Below are 26,090 nucleotides of genomic sequence, written 5' to 3' on the forward strand. Positions count from 1 at the left end.
CTGTCAAAAAAAAAAAAAAAAAATAGTCATTTCAGAGCAGGTTTAATGCTACCAAGTTATCTCAATTTTTCTTCCTGAAAATATTGTAATTCCACCTTTATTCTTGAAAGATATTACCTTTGGATACATAATTGTGGTTCTATTTTAACATTTCAAAGATGTATTATTTGATTTGAATATTACTAAAATATGTCATCCTGTGTATATAATGTTAGTGTCCATTAGTTACTGAAATCCAGCTTAAAATCTTTAATTTAAAAAAAAATGGGTCACAGAAAGGATGAGGACAAATTATTCCATTCACAACTTGAGCATTCAGTAAAAATTCCATTCACACAAATAAAATGGCCAGGATAAAAACCAACAGTTTTAGGGAACCCATATATTATCTGGTTCATTATGATTATCAGACACCAAAATAGCTGTGAACAATATATTCAAGAAAATACATGCCAAAATGAAATCTAAAAGAGGAATGTAATTAGCTTTTGGTAAGTGAATAGATACATTGACTGTGGTATATCCATTATGAAATATTATGCAATGTCGGCCGGCGCCGCGGCTCACTAGGCTAATCCTCCGCCTAGCGGCGCTGGCACACCGGGTTCTAGTCCCGGTTGGGGCGCCGGATTCTGTCCCGGTTGCCCCTCTTCCAAGCCAGCTCTCTGCTGTGGCCAGGGAGTGCAGTGGAGGATGGCCCAGGTGCTTGGGCCCTGCACCCCATGGGAGACCAGGAAAAGCACCTGGCTCCTGGCTCCTGCCATCGGATCAGCGCGGTGCGCCGGCCGCAGCACGCTGGCCGCGGCGGCCATTGGAGGGTGAACCAATGGCAAAAGGAAGACCTTTCTCTCTGTCTCTCTCTCTCACTGTCCACTCTGCCTGTCAAAAAAAAAAAAAAAAAAAAAAAAGAAATATTATGCAATGTCAAAAATATAAATGAGCTCTCACATCATGAAAAGATATAGAAGAAACTTAGAGGCCTTTCAGCAACTCGAGGAAGCTGGTGGGAAAGGCTGCACACGACGATCTCCTCTATGACTTTCTGGAAAAGTTGAAACATGGCTGCCAGGGATTTGGAGAGAGAGGAGAATGGAGAGAGTAGAGTGTTTTTAGGGCAGTGAAGCTACTCATTATTACATCATCATGGTGGTTGCATGTCATTAGAAATTTGCCCGATCCATTGAATGTACAATACTTTTTTTTTTTTTTTTTGACAGCCAGAGTGGAGAGTGAGAGAGAGAGAGAGAGAGAGAGAGAGACAGAAAGGTCTTCCTTTTGCCGTTGGTTCACCCTCCAATGGCCGCTACGGCCGGCGCACCGTGCTGATCCGATGGCAGGAGCCAGGTGCTTCTCCTGGTCTCCCATAGGGTGCAGGGCCCAAGCACTTTGGCCATCCTCCACTGCCCTCCCGGGCCATAGCAGAGAGCTGGCCTGGAAGAGGGGAAACCAGGACAGAATCAAGGGCCCCAATCAGGACTAGAACCCGGGGTGCCGGCACCGCAGGTGGAGGATTAGCCTATTGAGCCAAGGTGCCGGCCTGAATGTACAATACTAAGAATGAACCCTAATGTACACTCCTGACTCTGGTTGATAATTACATGCTGATGTAGGTGCATCTCTTGTAAAAAATGAACCTCTCTGGTTTGATGTCCTGATAATGGCTAATGATGATGGAGACTGAATGTGTGGGGATAGAGAATATATGGCACATCCGTGAACCCTTCCTTAATTTTGATGCTAGCCAAAAACTACTCTAAAAAATGAAGTCTACTAAAAAGAAAAAAAAAACTGCAAAGAAATTCTAAAGCAAAAATATAACCACAGTGATAGAATTCACTAGATCAATTAAAACAAACGAAGTCTTAGCAAACAGGAATATTAGTAATTTTAAAATTGGCTCAGAAGTATTCAAACTAGATACTAATAAGATAGAAATAATGTAAGAAATATGTGGATCATAAAAATTAAATGTCCGGCCGGCGCCGCGGCTCACTAGGCTAATCCTCCGCCATGTGGCGCCGGCACACCGGGTTCTAGTCCCGGTCGGGGCGCCGGATTCTGTCCCCGTTGCCCCTCTTCCAGGCCAGCTCTCTGCTGTGGCCCGGGAGTGCAGTGGAGGATGGCCCACGTCCTTGGGCCCTGCACCGCATGGGAGACCAGGAGAAGTACCTGGCTCCTGCCATCGGATCAGCGCAGTGCGCCGGCCGCAGCACGCTGGCCGCGGCGGCCATTGGAGGGTGAACCAACGGCAAAGGAAGACCTTTCTCTCTGTCTCTCTCTCTCACTGTCCACTCTGCCTGTCAAAAAAAAAAAAAAAAAAGATTAAATGTCTAAGAAATGCGATGAGGATCCACAAAATACTTTAATCAAAGCACTACAAGCTAAGGAAACCAAATATATTATGATGAACAAATGTTCATTTTGAACTTGAATATTTAATTTTCCCTGCAAGGAGAGATTATTAGAGTGGTCAGTAGAAGCCTTCCCTTTTATGCAGCAAGGACATACTTATCTCCGTCTTCCAAAGCCATCCACTATTTAAGCATCTGTGGAAAGTCCAGACAAAACGTCACTGCCATTACATCAAAGTTGTGCAGAAACATGGCTGCCAACAAACAGAAGCAGTGAATAATTCCATATGCATATAAGGAAATAGAACCCACAGTAACTGTCCTTAAAAGAAAGCTTGGATCCAATGATTACATAGTGACTTACTCCTTGATTATAATGACCACAGCATATAAAAAGATTCTCCTTGATAAAAACTATATATTATTACCATAACAATACAATATTGATAAATTAGATCTGACTAAAGTTAACTTTCTCTATTCATTAATACATCTTTAAGAAAGTAGAAAGTTAAATCAAAATGTGAAAAATATTGTAAACATATATCTGATGCAGCAATGCATCAGGATATATAAACAACTGCTATAAATCAATGATATCAACAATCAATTGAAAATGGGCATGACATAGCGGATAGATATGTATGAGGATAATGGACAAATGCAAATGAAAAGTGATTTTCCCATCATCCTTCAGGAAATGCAAAATAAAACAGTGAGATGTCACTACACAGTCTCCAGAAGGAGTCAGTTGAAAATAGAAGCAGAGAGGATGGCACTTTGGCGTAGTGGGTAATGCCGCTGCCTGCAGTGCCAGCATCCCATATGGACAGTGGTTCTAGTCCCGGCTGCTCCTCTTCTGATCCAGCTCTCTGCTATGGCCTGGGAAAGCAGTAGAGGATGGCCCAAGTCCTTGGGCCCCTGCACCCACATGGGAGACCCAGAAGCAGCTCCTGGCTCCTGGCTTCAGATGGGCTGAGCTCCTGCCTTTGCAGCCATTTAGGGAGTGAAACAGCAGATGAAAAACCTCTCTCTGTGTCTCTCCTGTTGACTGTCTGTTAATTCTACCTCTCAAATCAATAATAAATAAAATTTTAAAAAATGAGAGTATAAATGAAATGTGCCCACCATTTGACACTATCTACTAAAACTAAATAAATATATACCAACACCCCTATCTCTCTTTACCCAGGAGAAATGTTTTTTATATATACTAGTAGGTATATTTTATAATGTTTTATACACGTTAAAATGATATGTTTGAGAATAGGTAAGTTTAAGGACTTGAGGCAGAGCGGTTTAAGCCACTGCTTGGAACACCTGCATTCCATATCAGAATATCAGCTTGAGTCTTGGCAATTCCATTTCCAATCCAGCTTCCTGATGATTTGCTTGGGAAGGCAGAAGATGGTCTATGCACTTTGGTCCCTCTCACACATGTGGAAGACTGGTTTATGCCTGGTCCAATCCCAGCTGGTACAGGCATTCAGGGAATAAGCCAGTCAATGGAAAGTCTCAGTTTTCTCTCTCTCACTCTCTTTCATTCTCCACTTCAAATAAATAAATAAATATTTAAAAATTAATAAATGTCCACAGCACCATTACTTATAATATTCAAATGCTGGGTAATGTAAAATATTATCAAAATTGGAGGGAACATATAAATTAATGATTCTTGTGAAAGAATACTATGTAACAATATAGAACATAAGAATTTCATTGTATTTTAAATACTTATACTTCCTTTGCTTAGAAAAAAGAAATAGAGAACCATTTGACATTTGTTTTTAATTAGCACATACTTCACATTCAGTGTGTGCAATTCAGATAGGGCAATATTGCAGTGAATGCTTCACAACTTACAAGTCCCAGAATCAACATTCCCACACAGCCCTTCTGTTAGGGTTTTGGGTATGACTCAGAAGATTTGTTTCAAATCATTTGTTGGCAGCATGGGTATCCTTAGATCACCCCAGCCCTTAAGAAGAACTATCTCTGACACTAGATCGTGGAAGTGACAGAAAATGCATGGCTGGTGCCGCGGCCCACTAGGCTAATCCTCCGCCTAGCAGCGCTGGCACACCGGGTTCTAGTCCGGGTCGGGGCGCCGGATTCTGTCCCGGTTGCCCCTCTTCCAGGCCAGCTCTCTGCTGTGGCCAGGGAGTGCAGTGGAGGATGGCCCAAGTCCTTGGGCCCTGCACCCCATGGGAGACCAGGAGAAGTACCTGGCTCCTGCCATTGGATCAGTGCAGCGTGCCAGCCGCAGCGCGCCGGCTGTGGCGGCCATTGGAGAGTGAACCAACAGCAAAGGAAGACCTTTCTCTCTGTCTCTCTCTCTCTCACTGTCCACTCTGTCTGTCAAAAAAAAATGCATAAGGTAAAATTACATCTATCATATTTTTATTTTGAGCACTTGAAGCTATTTATAAGAAATAATTTGCCATAATTTCTTATATTTCTATTATTATTCATCTCTCTATCCCTATCATGCTGCCTTTCAAATAAATGAGATACATAACCATATATATATATATAAAAGCTCCATAAAAAAGACTACTGTCCTGCATTCAAATCTTTTGAAGGTGCAATTTTAACTGTAGTTACTTATATTGTATTGCAAGATAAGAGTAGATTAAAAGCATTTTGATTCAATTAAAATAATGGCAGTGTTAGTCGCTGGTCTGGAACAATTGATCATGGAGCAACCATTGCCTCCTGGTTTAAAGACTAAAATGAAAGGAAACTCTGGTTTTAGGTAGAATGGCCAATCACATTTACTCAGCAACTACCAAATATCAACTATGTGCCACACAAGATTATTCTACATTCTGAAACTGTATCAATAAAAAACAACATAATCTCAGCCTTCATGAAATTTGCATCAGATACAGAAGGGGATGGGTGTTGTGGGAAGAGGGGAAGGAAATAATTTTAAAAAGCTATCATTCCTACCAATTTATCTATTAAAATGAAAAATTCTGTACCTTACCATGTTTTTTAACTTATTGAGCAACTTTCCTTTAGAAAAGAGCAAACAGCACATAGACACATGACTTCAAGACATCCAGGTAATCACAAATCATTGAGTTTAGTGTGGGAACCTTACAACAACACTGAGAATGGAAGCAAATGTAAGACAGTTTCTCTGCCCTCGATGAGCTTCTCTGCATGTTCTACAGCATGATTAAAAAATGGCTCCTCTGTTGCTTTGAGCCTTGCAAACTGAGGGAAATACAAGGATAGCCTCCCACTGTTAGCACCCAGGGTGGGCTGTTGGCTCAGAACAAATACTTGACTTGGATGGCGTTAGATATTTGAGCCATATGTATTCTGACCAAAAAGAGTTGCCTTTTTGAAAAATTGGATGTGTGTTCCTATCAAAGCTGACTTTCAGTAGCAACAACTCGGAGCAAAATCAAATGAGTTCTGCCAACGTCTGAGAGGGAGCCATTTCGAGTGAAGGCGGTTGTTGGAGAGAATCAGATGCTCTTGAGGTCTGCGGTCCTGGGTGATTTCTCGTTATCAAAGTAGCTATTGAAGCCTGATGCTTAATGGCTTCTATCTAAAACAGATGGGGCTCTACTGCGTCTTCATGTGGACAACCTTGCATAAAAAGAGATCATTTTAAAAGCTAGCAACAATGATTTTTATTTTGAGTAATAACCCAAAATGCCTGAGAAAAGTCTTACTTTTTTGAAAGCCCATGTGAAAGGCCCAGTGATCCATCTGTGATGCACATAATAAAAATCAGCTCCATGAAGTGACTTTAATTAGTTTGGCGCCGAAAAGGATTCCAATTTGGTCATTCTTGCCCTGCCTTTGAATCATGCAGTCAGAATAACATGGCAAATATAGTTATTTTTTACTTCCTGCAGAAAGTTTTGCATTTATCGTGAGCTCACTTTGCAACTTTGAATTTTTATTAGTGGATTATTAAATTCTATGAATTATTTTTTTTTAAGTTTGAGTAAAGAACAAACAAAATCCTCGCAAGGGAGAAGCTCACAATGTAGTATCAAGTATCCATTCTTGCAGGCTGATGTGGGAGTGTTCATTCTGGGAACATCTAAGCAAAAGCCAAATCCTTTGGAAAACTGACCTCTCAGCATCAGCTGCGTGATCAGCAAGTGCTTCCATGTGTGATAAGAACAATGTCTTGTGTTTTTCTTCCCCAAGTGATTAACAAAACCAAGTCTTCCGTACCCAATTTAGGTGGAGAGATTGAAAGCATCATTAGTTCTACGAGACCAAAGTGAAAAACATGAGAACCCAGAGAAGATGAAATTGCTTGAAGTTCATGAACACAATTTCTCTACAGAGGAAAGCCACATTTGTCTCCTATCCCCCACATTCTTCTCACAAAGCTATAGCATATTTTTCTGAAAAGCATGATTGGAGGATGTGGCTATAAAATCTGTAGTAAAATACTGGATTTTTTTGTTCTCTTTAGCTTGGCATTCTACTATATAGATAAGAACATTTGATAATGTTGTCTCCAGCAGTAGTGTATGTTTTTATCAAAGAACTTTATCATGAGTTTAAATGATTTGGAATTCCACGTACATTAATTAGGAAACAACCATCTCTTAGGATTTGAAGGAAACATTTGATTTTCTAGCAACAAAGTTCTGATCACAGAGCAAGACGATTTATCATCTGACATTTTACATAGCAGTCTCCCTTGGGTGGCTCAGAATCCATTCCAAATCACGGGGACCATGGAGGCAGCACTGCTGCCCAAAGGTAATTCCTGTTTGGTGCAGCATTTAGCAGTGGCAGGCAGCCATGTCACAGCTTCAAGAGGCCCACGGGCCTTTGTCCTGTGTTCTGCAAGCATAAATATTGCCGGTGGGGAGTAGCAGTGCAGTTCGCAAGACACTGTAGCAAACTGTGTTCATTGTCTCCCCAAATTTTCTTTAAAAGTTATAATTATAAATTGCTATGAAATATTGTGCCAAGAATTTCATGGTGTTTCAACATCATAACGCACATGGCACAACAGTAAAACTTGTATATAAAAAATCCAGAAAAATGCTTCATAGACTGAGAATAATATTCAAATTATCTAAAGATGAAATATATTATCTGTAAAACTTTTAAAAGGAGATATGTTAACATAAAATAAAAAAACTCCTGATTTTCATCTTGTCTTTCTCTCCCCTTTTAACACGTTCTCAAAAAGTTTCCAAAAATTGTTACCACTTCTAGCCAAGATTGAGTGATGAGTTCATACTTTGCAGGAGCTGCTCCTTCAGCTGAACTAATAGCAATGGCCCATAAAGTACCGAGGCGGAACTTAACAAAAATCTCTCACACTCAAGACAATCAAGTCTGCTCGATCAAGCAAAAATAGAATATAGTTGCTTACAAATGACAGTTGAAGCTACAGATATACTTGGATGTGAATCCAGAAGTACCTAGAGGTGGAGAAGTGTTCAGCTCCTGTGGAGAAGTGGGCCCGGAGAGCACTCTGCTGCAGATGGGGATCTGGCTGACTCAGGCCTGGAAACCTGGGAGCCACAGGGGATTCGAATCACGTGGGAAAACTGGAAAACTTGCTCTCCTGTGTTGCTTGTCGATGTTGAGCATGCGCACCTTTGGGCTTAGAAAAAACGATGTCACAGGAAGGGTCGTAATGAAGCCGCTCTTAGGTTAGTGGATCTGTAGCACCCGTAGTAAAGGTAATAGGTAAAGGTAATAGGTTGGAGTCTGAGCTACTCTCATAGACTTCACTGTGAGTAGGGGTTTAAGCCGCCCAAGTGGATGTCATCATTAAACAGGAATAAATAGAGGCATGGAAAGGAAAAAAAGGGAGAGAGTACAAGACAAAGATAGGGGGAAAGGGAAGGAAACACTCACTTAAAAGACAAACCAACCCAGAGGTTTCCAAAATAAACAAAGGCAAGGAAGGCAGTGGATATAATCTTTAAAAAAAAAAAAAACTTAGATCCTACATTTACCCACTAAAGAAAAAAAATTACAAATTCAAAAGTATTTTATAATTTGTTTAACATTATCAAAGATATGAGAATACTTCAAAAACTCAGTGGAGAAATGGAATTAAAAGGCAAATTTAGGGATGTGTATTGTGGAGTAATCTGTTACGATACCTCTTGGGATGCCCTCATCCGATATTGGACGGCCAGTTCAATTGGCTATTCACTTTTCATCCAGGTTCTTACTAATGTATCCTTGGAGGGAGAAGATGATGGCTCAAGTGCTTGGGCCCCAGCGGCTCATGTGGCCTTTCTGCCTTTCAGATAGGTAAAACTATATATTTAAAAATGTTTCTAAGTTGTTTTAGCTATTCATACTGATTTTTTTAAATGGGTCATTTAGCCTAGCTGTTAAGATGCAGTTTAAGATGCTCATGTCCCATATCAGAGTACCTGGGTTTGATATCCAGCTTTGCCTCCTGACTACAAGTTCCTGTTGACACAGAGCCTGCTGCTAAGGCAGCAGTGATTGCTCAGGCATTTGAATCCATGCCACACACATGGGTGACCTGGATTGAGTGCCAGGCTTCATCTTGGCCCAGGCTGTATGCTCATAGGCATTTGGGGAATGAACAAATGGCTAAGAGCTCCCTCTCAATCTGTCTCATTCTCTGTCTCAAATTCATTCACTAAAAATAGATAAAACCTATTTTCTCTGTTTTAAAAGGAGAAGCTAAGCTACAAGAAACACTATCAAGGAAGATGGATAAATAAGGGAGTATTCAATATGCAGGTATTATTTGTTGTTGCATAACAAGTTAACCGAGAATCTGGTGGCTTAAGACAAACTGATCGTCAAAAAAGAAAAGGTTTATTTAATTATTTGACAGTTAGAGCTACTGAGAAAGAGGGAGAGACAGAGAAAGAGAGATTTTCCACTACTGGTTCACTCCCCCACATGACCACAACAGTCAGGGTTGGGCCAGGACTAAGCCAGGAACCAGGAGCCTCACCCAGGATCTCAAGCACCTGGGCCATCCTCTGCTGCTTTTCCCATGAGTATTGGCAGGGAGCTAGATCAGAAGTGGAGTAACCAGCACAAAAACCAGTGCCCATATGGAATGCCAGAGTCACAGGCAGAGGCTGTACCTGCCATGCCACAATGCTGACTCCTAAAACAACCTTTTCTAATCTCACAGTTTCTGTATGTCCAGTATCAGGGCTTGGCTTAGCTGATCCTCTGCTTCATTGTTGCTAAGAGGTTTTAATCAATGTACTGGCCAGGGTTGCAATCATCTCATGGCTCAAATAAGCAAGGTTCTACTTCCAAGCTCAAATATTCTGTTTTGAACTGTGGAACTGAAGACCCCAGATCTTTGCTGGTTGTTGGGCTGAGGCCACTTCCAGTTATTCAGCACAAGGAGGTAGTGTAGCTCACAGCACTGCTGCATGACTCATCAGGGTAAGCAAATAAAAAGAGCAAAAGAGACAGCCTGATGGAAGGCACTGGCTCTTTTTCATCACCTTTGAAATATGCTGCTCGTTAGGAGTGACTCAATGATTTTGGCCCACATCAAGGGCAGCAGTTTGCATAGGAGATGGAAAACATGGGAGCCCACTGGAGAAGCTCACCTAACAGTGTGAAATCTGGTTCTTAATCATTTGTGCCCATCCAACATGTAAAATATACTCACCGTACCCTCCTGGTCTCCAAAATTCATGTTATAGCATTACCTCACTGGATGCAGAGTTTAGGATCTCAACATCTAAATGATGTGTAGATATGGAGAAGACTTATAGAATATTGTTTTTTATGTGCAGCTACTCTACTATGGTTTTTCTTGATCTATCAAGCTAAATATAGAACTTATCTGCCTTTAACACACAGCCAGCACATAATGGTAATCAGGGAATAGGGTAACCACTATGGACATTCATACTCAAAAAGGGGAGAAATGAGATGCAGGAAAAAACATTGACCAGTAGCAGCTGTGAAATACAGCCATCAAATGTCAGAGGTTCCTTACTGGGCATCTTGGCCACGGTTATTGAAACTACTTTCAGGGTAATTGATTCTGCCTTCCGAATCATTTTTCACTTTTCATGAAAAATAGCACTTTTTGCAATCAGGTTGTTTTCTATGCCTGCTTCCTGCCATGGGAATTTTAGGATCCCATAGTCACTTTACATTTTGTATGATCACTATTCCTGTTAGTGCATACTAGTATTGAGTGTGCTGATAGATTTTTCTCAAAAATTTTGTGGATGTTCTGTGAGTCTCATGGAAGATATTATACAAGAGCAATCCCTGAAAATATTTTTGAGATAAGTCCTTCTCTATCTAGCTCCTGCATAGGCAGTTGGATTAAATAACCATAAACTTTCCAGGCCGGCACCATGGCTCACTTGGCTAATTCTCCACCTATGGCACCAGCACCCCGGGTTCTAGTCCCGGTTGGGGCACCCGATTCTGTCCCAGCCGCTCCTCTTCCAGTCCAGCTCTCTGCTGTGGCCTGGGAAGGCAGTGGAGGATGGCCCAAGTGCTTGGGCCCTGCACCTGCATGGGAGACCAGGTGGAAGCACCTGGCTCCCGGCTTCGGATGGGCGCAGCGCGCCAGCTGTACCAGCCATTTGGGGGTGAACCAACGGAAAGAAGACCTTTCTCTCTGTCTCTCTCTCACTGTCTAACCCTGCCTGTCAAAAAAAATAATAATAACCATAAGTTTCCTAGCAGTGCTATTTGATTAAGATCTGTGAGACTTACTCTCAAAATCTTTAAAGGGCACTTCGTGTGACCCAAAGATCCTCTTATCCTTTGATATATTTGATGACTTAACAAATAGTTGTACAACCACACCCTTTGCTTTATCTCTGGGTCATGTTTTTCTTACAGAGCTCACAAATCATTCCTTAATTTAGTGTCTTTTGCTATCTTCAAAGGCTGAAAATTTTCAAAACCATCTGTTTGTCTATTGCAGCATGACAAATTATCCCAAGACTAAGAGGCTTAAAGCAACAATAGATCTTATCACAGAAATCCTACAGGTTAGGAATACGTGCAGGGCGTACCTTGCTCCTTTGCTTCTCAGGTTTTCACAAGATATGAGTAAGGTATCATCTTGTACTACACTCATCTTAAAGCTTCCCTGTGAGCACAGCCAAATCTAAGTGCATTCATGGGGTTGCTGCAAGATTCAGATTTCTTTTGCATTGTTAGATTGAGAGGATCAATATATCATAAGTTATTGGTCCTAGGCTCCTCTCAGCTTCCTACCGGGTTTCTTCTGCACAGGGAGCCTCGCGAGGTAGTACCTGGTTTCGTCAGAATGAACACGTCAAAAGGCGAGAAAGAGACAATGGGTGAAAGCCTGAAGTCTCAGAGATTTGTAATAAATTTTAAGTGACATCCCTTCCACTTTGGCAGATTGTAGTAATAGAAGTAAGTAACTAATTCAACTCATACAGAAGGAAATGGAGTTTCAAAACAGCATGAATGTCGGAAGTGTAGAGGATCATTGAGACCCATTTCAGAAACTGCCGACCACCTCAGTCACCACCTTTGTCATTTGGCTACGTACATAGAAATATCAAACTCTTTAGACTTGCCCCAAAATATGTGTGATTGTACAGAATTTCAAACAATAGCCACTAAGATTTTCTTTCACCTCCTTCTGTTATTATATATTATAAATACATAAAACAATAATCCAGCAAGATGATTAACAAATATAAGTGCTCTTGATCTTGATAGCATAGCCTTTTTTAAATGTTGAAAGTTTTTTTAAAAAATACTGTTACAGTACAAATTATAAAACATCATACCAGAATAGCATACAAAAATATGATAGAAACGTGAAGAAAATAACAAAATAAATATATTGCATATTTGTTAGACGTGAAACCTCAAATATACCCTATTGATTATTAGAAAGCACCTCAGGAAAAGTTTCTTTAAAACACTATGTGTAAGTTTTACAACAGAATCAATGAACTTCAAAGAGTACCTTATTCTCCGGTATGTGAAATCAATCTTTAAGAAAGAATAAGAAAGTAGCTTAAGAAGTTTATGGAAAATGAAATTAAAAAGTAAGTTTATTTTAGTGGAAATATTTTTTGAAATCCATATATATATATATTTTCATAAACATTTTGAAAAAATTTGTATCCTTTTAGGAACTGAACAACACCATAAAGTCATGATTCAAGTAATTTATGGGTTAAAGGGAAAATTACAATGGTAATCAGAAAATATGTAACCTGCAATAATGAGGTAAGTATGTTATATCACCATTTGGCAAAACCTATCAACATAGAATCAACATAGACTTAGAATCTAATTTATACTTACACATATCTCCAGTTTTAGCCATTTTAAATGTATAGTTCAGTAGCTTCAGTAATGTTAACTATTTACACTATTGTGCAGTCATCACCACTATTTTTTCCAAATCTTTTCCATCACTCCAAGCAGAAAATCAGTAGCCATTAAATAATAACTTCTGTATCGAAGAGTTTCCTTTTCTAGGTATGTTATGGACCTAGAATCATATCATATTCGATCTTTTGTGTCTGGCTATTTCAATTAGCATGTCCTCATGGTTCATTCATTTTGTACTATTTACTAGAATGTAATCTCTTTTTGCAATTGAATAACATTCTGTTATATGTATATGCCACATTTTGTTTTTTACACTCAATTGTTGATGGATGCTTGCTTTGTTTCTAGTTTTTGATTATTATAAATAATATTGCTATGGTCTTCAATATACAATGATCTGTTCAAGTCTCTGCCTTTTAATATTTTGGGGTATATACTTAGAATAGCATTCCTGGATTGTATAATTGTGCATTTAGTAATCTATCTTTTTAGGAAATGACATTCCATTCTGCTTTTCACAGTGATTGGACAATTTTATATTGCTACCAGTAATGTACAGTGTCCCAGTATCAACATAAAACTAATCATCATTCGGGAATTTGTGAAGTAGTATCTTGGAGAAGTAGTATCTTATCTTCATATGCTTATAGGCCATTTGTTTAGTTTTTTTGAGAAATGTCAGCTCAAGTCTTTGTTCATATTTGAACTGTGTTGTTTGTCTTTTTGTTGTTAAGTTTTAGTGTATATATATATATATATATACTTTATATGCTAAATCTTTTTAAGATGCATGAATTACAAATATTTTCTTACATTCTGTAAGTTATCTTTTTAGATTTTTGATAATGATTTATGATGTGTAAAAGTTTTAAATTTTGATGAAGCCCAATTTGACTTTTTCTTGCACTATTTGTGCCATTTAAGTTATATCTAATAATCCATTATCAAATCCAAGGTTATATGAGAAGTCTCTGAAAGTCCATGGAAAATCCATATTATAAAAAAAATGCATGGGGCTGGCGCCATGGCTCAATAGGCTAATCCTCCGCCTGAGGCACTGTCACTCTGGGTTCTAGTTCCAGTTGGGGCACTGGATTCTGTCCCGGTTGCTCCTTTTCCAGTCCAGCTCTCTGCTGTGGCCCGGGAGTGCAGTGGAGGATGGCCCAAGTGCTTGGGCCCTGCACCCGCATGGGAGACCAGGAAAAGCACCTGGCTCCTGGCTTCAGATCAGCGTGGTGTGCTGGCCGCAGCGGCCATTGGGGGGTGAACCAATGGAAAAAAGGAAGACCTTTCTCTCTGGCTCTCTCTCTCTCACTGTCCACTCTGTCAAAAAAAATGCATGAATTTTAAATTTTCATACTAAAATAAATTTAACTTTTTTATCTTATTCATGAAGATTTATAATTATCTTTGTAATTTATACCTATGTTTTCTTCCAAGATTTATTGCTTTTTATTTTTGTATGGAAGTTTTTCAGTTTTTGTATGGTGTAAAGTATAGGTATAATTTCATTCCTTACATAAAAACGTCATTGTTGAAGAACCATTTGTTGTAGAGACTGTTCTTTCTCAATTGTGTTCCACAATGATTACATTAGTGTAATCCATATTTGATTACTGTAGCTTTGTAGTAAGTTTTCATTTTGTGAAGTGTGATCCCTCTAACTTTCATCTTCTTTTCCATATTCTGACTACTTGGAGTCTCTTAACAATTCCATACAACTTAGAAGATCAACTTTCCAATTTCTACAAAGATGCTGTTGGAATTTTGATAGAGGTTGTGATGGATCTGTAGATCACTTTGGATACAATTAATATTGTAACAATATTAAGTCTTCCTACCCTTCCATGAACATGGGATGTCTTTCTATTTATTTATATGTTTTGTAATTTCTCTAAGTAAAGGCTGGTAATTCTTACTGTGCAAATAATTAACCTCTGTAGTTAAATTTTGTACTGGACATTTTTCTTATTCTTTTTTTTTAAGAGTTATTTTATTTATTTGAAAGACAGAGTTACAGAGAGAGGTAGAGACAGAGAGAAAGGTCTTCCATCCACTGGTTCACTCCCTAGATAGCGACAATGGCTGGAGCTGTGCCAATCTGAAGCCAGAAGCCAGGAGCTTCTTCCGGGTCTCCCACATAGGTGCAGGGGCCCAAGGACTTGGGCCATCTTCTACTGCTATCCCAAGCCATAGCAGAGAGGTGGATTGGAAGTGCAGCAATTGGGACTCGAACTGGCGCCCATATGGGATGTCGGCGTTTCAGGCCGGGGCTTTAACCCACTGCGCCACAGTGCCGGACCCTGGACTTTTTTCTGTCATGTGTTCTGTAAGTGCAATTATTTTTTCTTATTTTTTAATTTTTTAATTTTTTAATTTTTTGACAGGCAGAGTGGACAGTGAGAGAGAGAGACAGAGAGAAAGGTCTTCCTTTTGCCGTTGGTTCACCCTCCAATGGCTGCCGCGGCCAGCGCACCGCACTGATCCGATGGCAGGAGCCAGGTACTCATCCCGGTCTCCCATGGGGTGCAGGGCCCTCATAATGTGTACGTAGAAACACAACTAACTTTTGCATACTAATCATTTAACTAGCAACTTTGCTTAATTATTTCCTTACATATAGTGCATTTCTTATGGATTCCTTGCCATTGTCTACAAATAGAATCATGTCATTTCTGAATAAAGATAGTTTTCATTTCTTATTTTGCAATTTTTTTTTCTTGTTTGAATGCTCTGGCTGGAACTTCCAATACCCCGTGAATAACATAGTGAAATTAGGCAATGTTTTCTTATTTTAAATGTGTCTCAAAGTAAATACTGTAATAAATGTTAATTTAAGAAGTTAGAAAATAAAATACCAACAAAACTCAAAGAATAAACCTGAAAATGGTTAAAAGAACAGAACAAAAATAAGAACAGCATTTATTACAATATAAATTTTTTAAATTATGTGTTTTTTATTTTTTAAATTTTATTTACATTATAAGAGTTTCATGTATTTCATATATACAGATTTAGGGACATAGTGATACTTCCCACCTTTCCTCCCTCCTGCCCACACTCCAACCTTTCTTTCGCCTCTTGCTCCCATTCTCACTGCTAATTTTTACAATGATCTATTTTCATTTTACTGAATGATCATATAGTTAACCCTACAGTAAGTAAAAGAGTTCAATAAATAGTATGAAGAAAAAGACATTGTTTCTCAACTAGATACAAGTGCTGTAAGCAATCATCAAATTTCAAAATGTGCATTTCATTCCAATACATTACATTTTAGGTATTCTATTAATAACCTTAGATGAAGGAAAACTTATGATATCTATCTTTCTGGGACTGGCTTATTTAACTAAGTATAGTGAAATTGTATCCATCTTGTTGCAAATGACAGAATTTCACTTTTTTAACAGCTGTGTAGTACTTCATAGTTTATATGCCATAATTTCTTTATCCAGTCAACAAGTTGATGGACATCTAGGTTGAATCGATATCTAAGCTATTGTGAATTGTGCTGCCAAGAACATGGGGGGAGAGATAACTCAGTTGCCTTTTTTTTGGCTTTGGCAAATTCCCAGGAGTGGGATGGTTGGATCATATGGTAGGCCTATACTCGTATTTCTGAGGTATCACGATACTGTATTCACAGTGACTGCACCAGTTAACGTTCCCACCAACAGTGCATTAAGATGCCTTTTTCCACACATCCTCACCAGCATTTGTTGTTTGTGGATTTCTACAGGATAGTCATTCTAACTTGAGTGAAATGAAACTTCATTGTGGTTTTGATTTCCGTTTCCCTGGTGGCTAGTGATCTGGTGCATTTTTTCAAGTGTCTGTTGACCGTATGAATTTCCTCTATTGAAAGCCTGGTCAAGTCCTTTGCCCATTTCTTTGCTGGATTTTTTATTTTCTTTACAGTTGCATAGTTTAAAAAATATTTTCTACAATATAAATTTTAAAAAGAAAATCAAGAGATAATAATTAGTTAGATTTTCAAAATATACTATCAAGCAGAATATTTACAAGACTCAGGACTGTTGATTATTTGTAAAGAGTTATGTAGGAAATTTTTATTAAAAAATAATACAAAGGAATATTTAATAATGCCAAGTTATTATCTTTGAATGACCAAGGCTCTTATAGTGGGTTCATGAATATTTGTTATTTATTTGTTTATACTTTTCTGTATGGCTTAAACATGTGCAGACAGCCGGCACCGTGGCTTACTAGGCTAATCCTCTGCCTGCGGCGCCGACACCCTGGGTTCTAATCCCGGTTGGGGTGCCAAATTCTGTCCCGGTTGCTCCTCTTCCAGTCCAGCTCTCTGCTGTGGCCTGGTGAGGCAGTGCAGGATGGCCCACGTGCTTGGGCCCTGCACCCACATGGGATACCAGGAGGAAGCGCCTGGCTCCTGGCTTCGGATTGGCGCAGCGTGCCAGCAGTGGCGGCCATTTGGGGGGTGAACCAATGGAAAAAGGAAGACCTTTCTCTCTGTCTCTCTCTCTCACTAACTCTGCCTGTCAAAAAAAAAAAAAAAAAAAAAAAAAACATGTGCAGACAGTATCTGACTTGAAATGGTTTGATTGAACAGTAATTTCAATATTATAATAATACAAAAGCATTACCTTACAACTATTCTGTTTTACATTTTCAATCAATAGTCAATAAATTACATGAAACTTTAAACACCTTATTGATTTAGGCTTGTGTTAGATGATTTTGCCCGGAGGAAGGCTGTTAAGTGTTATCAGAACATTTAAGGTAGGCTAGGCTAAACTTTAGAGTTCAATATGTCAGATGCATGCAACGCATATTTGATTCACTTTATTTTCAATGTATGATGGATTTATCAGTCTATAATCCTATTGTAAATCAATGAACATCAGTATGGCAAAATTATGTATACATAATTTCAAAGAAGATGAAACAGGATATGTAATTTTAGTGAAATTGACATTTTAAGATTTGATTATCGCTAATACCCTTTTTATTTTTTTAAGATTTATTTATGTACTTGATAGGCACAGTTACAAAGAGAGTTAGAGAGAAGGAGAGGTCTTCCATCCACTGGTTCACTCCTCAAATGGCCACAATGGCCGGAGCTGAGTTGATCCAATACCAAGAGCCAGGAGATTCTTATGGGTCTCCCACATGGGTGCAGAGGCCCAAGCACTTGGGCCATTTTCCACTGCTTTTCCAGGTGCATTAGCAGGGAGCTGGATCTGAAGTGGAGCAGCCGGGACATGAACTGGCATACATATGGGATGCCAGCACTGCAGGCCATGGCTTTAACTTGTTGTGCCATAGCACCAGCCTTATACCCCTTTTCTATACTCCTGAGGAATAGTGGTCTTTCTGATATCCAGCCTTATTAATGATTTTAATATTAATAATTTTGGTGGGTTCTTGCCATCTATTCAGACAAGAATTCTGAATATTGGCTCAAAATAAACCAGGCTACATGCATGGTGAGTTTTTAATGTTTTATTCAAATGAGAGAAATGAACAGGAAAGTGAGGGCTTTATTTAAGGGATAAAGAAATGTAGAAACACAAGCAGGGCCCATACTAGGCAGAGAGCAGGTTGGTGCCATTGGGGAGCAAGCATGCAGGTAGGAAAGCAGAGGCTGAGCGACTGTTGCCCAAAGGCACAAGGCAACAAGGGGGAGGCCCACCACGCTCCAGGCCTTTTATTCACTCCCAAAGGGGAGTGGTTATATAGTCTGATTGGCAGGTGGGCATACAAGTGAGGCTAGGTAGGAGCATGAGATCACATAGGGGGCATTGTCTTCCAGTTCACAAATCTTATCAATTTATTCCTGTCTGCCTGCCTATATCATTCCCCCTTCAGTGTTCCAGACCTTAGTTTTAAGGTATGTTGAAGGACATAGAACCTTCATATCTTCTATAGCTGCTTCCTGCTTATCAGGGACATAGGCCCTGCCTCTTCTGTGTCTGGGAGTCTCTGCCTATCTCATCCAACCAATTTGCTTTATCAGTTGGAGTACTTTCACTCACCACCAATGGTTGTGTCCCCTGTATGGTCAGTTATTTTCAGAAGTTGTTGAGTTTTGAAACATATTTTTTCAATTAGCATAAGCAAAACTGGAACAAAACCATTTACAAGTGGAATGCCCCTTAAGATGGAAAGAACATATCTTGCAGACTCTCAGGTAGTGGGTGGTGATAGGCTACCGTTATGCAGATCATAAAGCTGTTTAGCCTGAGCATACAGAATTATAATAAAAGAATCTGTTAAGGAATTTTTTGTTAATAACAGTTCCCAGAAGAAATCAAAAGAGACAGGTACAGCATGTCTGCCTTAAGGTGCAGCAGTCTTGATGTGACAAAAACAAAAGCTTTACTTATCTTTTTGCTTTTTGGAGTGGTATTTAAGGTCTTCGATTGACTCACAGGAATAAGCAGACATGTTTTTTGAGTTCACCTATGAAAACTCAAGAAGTAGAAGTTTAACCCCAATTTTACTGAGGTAGCCTTGGCAGTAGCACCTGGTAAGGTCCCTTCCGTTTAGCTGCAACTGATCTGAAAAGGATCTTTCTATACACAAGGTGAATGGCTTACTCAGGAATTCCTAATATTGGAGCTGTGTTAAAAGCTCTTTAATTCTTTGGAACACCTTTTGTAGCTCCTCTGTCCAGCACAGTGTGGCAACCAGGCAACAAGGAGAAAGGGGGCCAACCTGCTCCAGGCCTTTAATTTACTTTCAAAGGGGAGTGGTTACATAGTCTGGCAGGTGGGCATCCAGGTGAGGTAAGGTAGGGGTGTGGGATCACACAGAGGGCGTAGTCTCCAGCTCACAAATCTAACTGATAGATTTAATCCTATCTGCCCGTTATATCATTCCTACTACCTGTTGAATTCTTTATTTAGAGGAGAATTAAGCTTGAAATTATAAAGTAAATTGAAAAATGTCATCACAAAACTTAAAAACTTAAGAAAGAAAAGAAGAGTAGGAGAAGGGAGGGAGAGTGGGAAGTATCATTATGTTTTTAAACTGTGTATATGAAAAGATGAAATATGTTTCCTTTATATTAATTAAGTTTAAAAACAATGCTCTTTTATATTTTAAAAATATAACGTGTTGTATTTTAGTTACGTCACATGAAGAAAACTCCTGAATTAGAAAACAGAGATAAAAGTCTGAACATTGTCTTGCAGAACAATTGAGGCCTAAACACAGGAGGCAGGCGGAATGCACCCTAACAACAGCACAATAACTTCAATGTGGTTGTTGTTTGAGTTTGGAGCATTTGTGAAAACTAACTGTATTTTATTACCAATATGTGCTTGCTTCATTTTAGCAATACTTGCTTTTCTATTGGTGAACTATGTGGTTGGGCTGTAAAAAATAAAAACTGAAGATGCTAGAGGTTAGCAAAGAGATGAATGAAAATACCCTATTCTTAAAGACAGCCAAACAATGGAACTTTAAAAAAAATAAGTGGTTCCATCTGAAGCAGACAAAGCTCCACTGTGCTTAACTCCTTTCCAAATTAGGAAAAAAGAATATTCATTTCTTTTAAATAACTCAAAACTTAGCATTTTATCTTTAAAAAACCTTATTCCATTGTTTTTCCAGGAACATTATTTTTCTTATTAAAATGTTTTCAAAAAGCAAAATGCTGAATCTTCTCAGCAGTGACACATTTTGTTTTCTCTTTGAAATCTTAATGGATTTTCATATTTCCAGTCGACTATACAAACCAATTCTACGTTACTCCTCCAAAACAGATTTAGACAGCAATGTTGTACAACAAAGCTATCCACACTTGTAATGATGACATCTCATTTTATGGGATAGGACCACATTTCAATGAATAAATTCATGAAGTCTCACCGCTCAGTGACCCCATATCTACAGTCTGTTTTATCTAGTCCCGCTCCAGCTCATTACTGTCATAACAAAGCAGCCATTCTATTTCACTTCTGATCTTATCTGCCCTTTAAAGGTGAAGAAACAAAAGAACCAAGATGACAGCAATCTCTTTTTTTTTCTTTAAATGGCCAGTGAACCCTTATTTTAGTCAAATAAGTTCATTTAAGTAACTGTGTACTTTTTTGGATTTTAGACCCATACTGAAAGTGTAATTTTTCTTATTTTTGGTTAATTATTTTTTTCAAAATGCCATTGCAGTGGATGCAATCTCATTAACATGCAGAAATTATTCCAGGGATTCTGAAAATGTAGGGGGGGGGACATGAACAAGTGCATACAGAATCAGAGTAAGACATTCAAGGTCAGAGACAAATCCTTAGACTGCTGCTGAAGAGTCCGTTAATGATGAGGAACATGGTGTACCATCCCTTATCAGGGCCATTCCTCCTATGCCCTTGCCCCTGCAATCTTGCTAAGTCACACGTATATACAACATCAAAAATGTTACTAAGTATTTAGGATCTTAGGAGCACAGGTGTTTTGCACTAAAATTAGTTACCCAAACAGTCTAATAGAAATCACATAAATGTGACAGATTTACAGTAGAGAATGCTCACTTCTGCTTCTCAAAGCTTCATACAAGCAGAGTGATGGCATAAAAAGGTATAAAACCACAAGAACAAAGAGCAAATGAAATGCAACCAGTGACTTGAATTCACATTTAATATTCAGAAAGTGGGAAAAAGGAGAAGTGGGAAAATATTAGCAGAGGTGGACAAAGTTATTATCTAAGGGCCTTCAGAGTGGGGAAATAAAGTGTAACAAGGAAATCTGTTTTTGAATCCAAGGGTGACCCGGGACTTGGAAATACGAGTCACAGTGGAAACCAGCATGGAGGTTCAAGACTGCAAGCACAGTGGTCTAATGCATAGATTTCTCTCTTTCTGTGCCTAATGGGCATGCTCTGTCTGGCTTCCTCGTGGCCACCTCCTTTCCCTTTTGTGCAGTTGTTTACTTTTCAATTCTCCTTTACATCCGCTAGACTCAGAGATGTGAAGGCCAGCAAAGGATGGGGTGAGAAACATGTACAGCTACTAAAATACCTGTAGCAGGCATGTTTGCCCCGATGAAGAACACGGGAGGCAAACAAGCCAGCATGGGAAAAACACGCATCTGAAGACTCCAAGAGGCTGAACGGGGAAAAGATATGCTGATCTGACCAAGGGAAGACAGCAGGAGAAAAGAGGAGGAAGTATATTCCAAGGGGAGAGTTGGAGAGAAGTTTGTAGTAGAAATTCTAAAGAAGGAAGGGGCGTGCCATGGGGAGTTCAGAAAGAACAGGTGTACAGCAGCCTGCAGAGTCACCACACAGGACTCATGCAGCCAGAAGCTGGGAGGGACATCAGCTTCTGAGAGCCAGGTGAGAGCAGCCTGCTGCAGCCAGTGGGACTGGTGCTCGTGCATGAGGAAGAAGCTTATGGACCATGCTGCCTTTGCGTCTTGACGTGAAGCCCTAGTAGGGGGCAGGGTACCCCCTGAATCCAGCAAAGGGAAAGCATGTTTCTTTCTATCCATCCCCAAGCTAGAGTGCCTAGCAACCTTCAAGGAACAGTCACCATCTTGACACGAGTAGAGGCTGTGTTGGCTCTTGCACACATGCCCAGTGTTTTTCACCTGTGGGGAAAATCTGCATTTCCCATTGACTGAGTCTGGCTGAGAAGACTGACAGGGGCCTGGGCATGCACTTAGCATTGCAGAGTACCCCCATCCTCTCAACCTATCATAGTCTCTTGGGCTCAAACAACCAAGGCAGAGCACTCAGTGGCATTCCTGGCTCAGGGATATCTCTGCTCTCTGTGGACAAGGCAGGCTCACATGGCTACCAGGGAATTCTTTGCACGTTGTGACCATGGGAGCCTTGCGCACTGTGACTGTGGGAATTCTGTGACTGCATGATAGGGCATGGGATGTAGCTGGGTCTCTAGGCAATCACTGTGTCTGAGGTCAGAGGTTCAGAGCTCCCTGACTATCTGGAATAGATCATTGCAGAGCTCTCTGTGTTCACACTGAGGACTAAACAGATCCTTTTTTCAGTTCACGCACCAGCATGGGTGAGGGTTGTAGCTACTCTAGGCTAATCCTGGGCATTGATTATCTTGGAGAGAGGAGGTGTAGCTGTAATTATATCAACAGGCCTGATCATTCCCTACCTTCTTCTGACAATTGAGGCGATCTACCACACCCAATTTGGCTGTCACCCTGGTTTCATGCCTCACTTTTGAGCACTGACTGTGGCTAACTGGCCCAACCCAGCACTTGGCTCTGGTATTCAGTGAAGGAGCAGAAACTGCACTAAGTGACAGAGGCATGGTTCAAAGGTAAAAGGCATCAGTGGGGAAAACCAACAATCATTTCCACAAATGCCAAAAAATAAACATAGAAATACAAGAAACAAGAACAATGAAGACAATGTGACTCCCCTAAGAGAACACAACATAACAGAAAGTGAAGATGAAGAGATGGATGAAATGCCTGAAAAGGAATTCAAAAGAATGATCATAAGATTGCTCAGAATCAATGAGAGAAAAACTCATGAGCTAAAGAAATTCATACATGACAAGGATAAAAGATTTTCCCATGAGATATATATTATGAAGAGAAATCAAATTGCATTATTAGAAATGAAGAATTCAATATGTCAAACAAAAACCACAGTGGAAAGCTTTAACAATAGACTTGATCAGGCAGCAAAAGAGTATCCAAGCTAGAATATAAATCTTTGGAAATATATCAGTCAGACCAGAATAAGAAGAAGCAGATGCAGAAGCAGAGGAAGAGGAAGAATAAGAGGAAGAGGAGGAGCAGAAGGAGAAGGAGGAGAAATAATATAGAGAAAAGCTAAACACAATGCTGGAGATTTATGGGATACTATCAAACATCCTGCTCTTGGGAGTTCCTGAAGGTGTGGAAAAAGAAAATGGATTAGAAAAGTAATAGTCGGTGAAAAATAACAGAAAACTTCACTAATTTAGAGAAAGAAAGGGACACACAAGTATAGGAAACACAAGGAACTCCTAATGGAAATGACCCTAAAAGATTTTAATCATGACACATTGTAGTAAACTTTCAAAAGTAAAACATAAAGAGAAGATTCTAAAATGTGCACAAGATAAATGCCAGATAATCTTCAGAGGATCTCCAATTAGACTCAAGGCTGGTTTCTTATCAGAAAACCGACAAGGTAGGAGAGAATGGAGAGACATAGTCCAAATCTTAGAAGAAAAAAATAGTCAGCCCTGAATACTAAACCCTGCAAAGCCTCCTTTATGAATGAAGGTGAAATCAAGACCTTCCATAACAAACAGAAATTGAAAGAATTGGTCATCACTCACTAAGCCTCAAAAATTATGCTTAAGGATGAGCTACACACAAAAACACAGAAAGATAATAATCATTATGAAAGAATGACTATGAAAGCAGAAAATCTCAAGTAAAACTACAAAGGAAATCCAAAGTAAACAATAGGAATATTAACGGAAAAATGACAAGACCAAGTTATTACTTATCAATAGTAACCTTGAGTATAAATGGTCTCAATTCTCCAGTTAAAATATGCAGGCTGAATAGATTAAAAAAAAAAGACACATCCAGTTGCTGCCTAAAAGAATCAAACCTCACCAACAAAGATACACAGAGACTTAAAATGAAAGAATGGATAAAGATATCCCATGCTAACAGAAAGCAAAAAAGAGAAAGAGTAGCCATTCTAATATCAAAAAATAGAATTTAATTTAAAATCTATTGAAAGAGACAAAGAATGGAATCAATTCAATAAAAAAGATGTGACTGTAGTAACTGCACATGCATCCAGAGTCAGGGCACCTGGCTATTTAAAACAAATAATAATGGTTCTAAAGAGAGATACAAATTTCTATACAATAGCAATGGTGGATTTCAATGCCCCATTTTCATTAGTGGACTAATGAACTGGACAAAAGATGAACAAAGAAACAAGAGAGCTTATCTACACTATGAATCAATTTTACCTAACTGATATCTAAGAACTTTTCATCCCAAAGTTGAAGAATACACATTATTTTCATCAATGAATGAAACTTTCTCTAGGATAGACTCTGTGTTTGGCTATAAAGCAAGTCTCATCAAGTTAATAAAAAGTTGAATACATACCATATAACTTTTCTGACCACAATGGAAAGAAGCTGAAAATTAACAACTTAAGAATCTCTAGAAAATATGCAACCACATGGAGACTGAATAACACCTTCCTAGATGAACAGTGGGTCATAGAAGAAATCAATCAAAAGGGAAATAAAAAAATTTCTGGAAACTGCTGAAGATGAAAATAAAACATATCAATATTTATGGGGTACAGCAAAAGCAGTGATAAGACACAACTTTAGAGAAATTAGTGCCTACATCAAGGAATTAAAATGGCATAACAAAAAAGCTAACAATATATCTCAAGAACCCAGATCAAGAACAACAAACCAAACCCAAAGTTAGTAGAAGGAAAGAAATAATTGAAATTAGAGAAGAAATAAGCAACAATCAAAATCAAAAATAAATACAAATGAACAGTGAAATAAAGAGCTGTTTTTATAAAAAATAAACAAAATTGATACACCATTGGACCAACTAACCAAAAAAGCAGAGAAGATACAAATTAGTAAAATCAGAGATGAAAAAGAGGATGCAACAATGGATACCAAAGAAATCAAAAGAATCATCAGGAATTACTACAAACAGCTATATGCCAACAAATTGGAAGATTTAGAAGAAATGGATAGATTACTAGACACATACAGTATACCAAAATTGAGTCATGAAGACATAGAAAATCTAAAAAGACCAATAAACAAGATGGAGACAGAATCCATAATAAAGACCCTTGCAACAAAAAAAGCCCAGAACTGCATGGTTTCACTTCTGAATTCTACCAGACTTACAAAGAACTAACTTCAGTTCTTAAATCATTCAAAAAATTGAAAGGGATGAAAACTTCATAAACTCCTTCTATGAGGCCCACATCACTTTAAATCCAAAACCAGAAAAATACACAACAAAGAAAGAGAACTTCAGACAAATATCACTGATGAACATAAATGCAGAAATCCTCAAGAAGATATTAGCTAACTGAATCCAAAAACACATCAGAAAGATCATGTACCTGGACCAAGTGGAAACTATCTCTGGTTTTCAGGGATTGCTCAACATACACAAATCAATAAATGTGTTACATCATATTAACAAACTGAAGTACAAAAACTGTGTTATTATTTTAACAAATGCAGAGAAAGCATTTGATAAAATATAAAAAAATATTTTCATGATAAAAACCTTAAGAAAATTGGGTGTAGAAGAAACATTTCTCAACACAATCAAGGCAATCTATGACAAATCCACAGCCAACATCTTATTGAATGGGAAGCATGTCAACTAAGATCTGCACCCCATTCATCATTGCTATTCAATATAGACCTGGAAGAGATACAAATTTCATCTCTTTGT

This window comes from Oryctolagus cuniculus, chromosome 8, assembly GCF_964237555.1.
Source record: "Oryctolagus cuniculus chromosome 8, mOryCun1.1, whole genome shotgun sequence".
Taxonomy (NCBI): Eukaryota; Metazoa; Chordata; class Mammalia; order Lagomorpha; family Leporidae; genus Oryctolagus; species Oryctolagus cuniculus.